This window comes from Adiantum capillus-veneris, chromosome 3 (genome assembly GCF_014529385.1).
Source record: "Adiantum capillus-veneris isolate H3 chromosome 3, ASM1452938v2, whole genome shotgun sequence".
Lineage (NCBI taxonomy): Eukaryota > Viridiplantae > Streptophyta > Polypodiopsida > Polypodiales > Pteridaceae > Adiantum > Adiantum capillus-veneris.
Genome location: NC_140933.1, coordinates 172,615,402 through 172,617,019, shown reverse-complemented (window position 1 = coordinate 172,617,019; position 1,618 = coordinate 172,615,402).

Sequence of the window (1,618 nt, the reverse complement as noted above, 5' to 3'; positions counted from 1 at the left end):
CTGGTCAGCTATTTATGATTGTTTTTTGAGCTATCTTTTGGTTTTCAGAGCTCAGTTTACAGGGGAGACTCTGTCAAAATTTTTCAAAATACTGACAGTTCTTGAGGAGAGGTGTTCAGCTTGTTGTTTACAGCTTGTTTATTGTGTACAGAGGCCAGTTTACAGGGGAAACTCTGTCGGATTTTTCCCAGGAGTAAACAGTTTGGCAGATATGGCATCTTCTCAAAGTGAGACTCTTTACAACATAAAGAAGCTGGATGGCACAAACTTTCCATTCTGGAAGAAGTAGATTTGGCAGGTTTTGGTGTAGAAAAAACAAGTGAAGCCATTGAAGCTCAAAGGGGAGAGACCAGAAGGTATGGCTGAAGATGAGTGGGAAGAGCTTGACGAGTTAGCTTGTTCCACAATCATGCTGACACTGGCAGAAAATGTTTACTTCAACGTAGCAGAAGAGACTACAGCGTATGGCGTATGGCAAAAGCTATGTGGTATGTACGAGAAACAAAGTGCTGCTTCTCAGATTTACTGGCTCAAGAAATTGGTGGATTTGAAGATGAAGGAAGGGACAGCCATGTCAAATCATCTCAATGAATTTCACACAATTTTCAGCCAGTTAACAGCACAGGAGATAGTCTTTCCAGATTCAGTGAAGGCTATGCTTCTCTTAATCACTTTGCCAGACAGTTGGGATACTTTTCGTACAATGTTAAGTAATTCTGTCGCGCTAGAAGGTCTTACAAGTGCCAATGTAGAAGGCAGCTTGCTCATAGAGGAAGTGAACAGGAAGAACATTGACAAAGGCAAAGGCAATAGTGCTTTGGTCGTTCGAGGGAGACAACAGTCTAAAGAGAAGAAGGGTAAGAAGGCACAAAACCGAAGTAAGTCTCGTGACTCAAAGTCAAAGGATGACATAGAATGCTACCATTGTGGCAAGAAGGGTCACATGAAGAGAGACTGCACGAAGTGGAAACAAGAAAAAGGCAAAACAAAGAGTTCTGAGAAAGATGAAAAGAAGAGTTCAGTGAAGATTGAAGAGGTGAATGTCACAGGATCTGGTTCAGACAGTGATTCTGGTATAGCAGCTGGTGACATCTTCCTCACAAGAAATCTTGATTCTGTTTTCTTGACTGCAAAGGATGGACATGCTATGAGTGATTGGATTATTGACTCAGGGGAATCTTTACATGTTTCTCCGCACAAAGAGTGGTTTACATCATATGTGGCTACTAAAGATTATGTCAGACTTGGCAATGAGCAGGTTTGTGACATACTTGGAGTGGGAGATGTGCAGTTGAAGTTTCAAAATGTCTCTTCTTTATGGCTCAAGAATGTCAGACATGTTCCAGCAATCCGAAAGAGCTTGATTAGTACGGGGAAGTTGGATGATGCGGGTTATGTGACAGTTTTTGGGAACAGCGCTTGGAAGATCTCCAAAGGTTCGATGACTGTAGCACATGGCAGCAAGTCAAGAACTCTATACACTTTACATGTTTCAGAGGTTAAAAACCATGTAATTAATGTGATTGAGCAGCCAAGTGTGTCACTATGGCATCGTAGGCTGGGACATATGTCAAAAAGAGGAATAGAAATACTTTCTCATTATGATTATTTTCCTGGC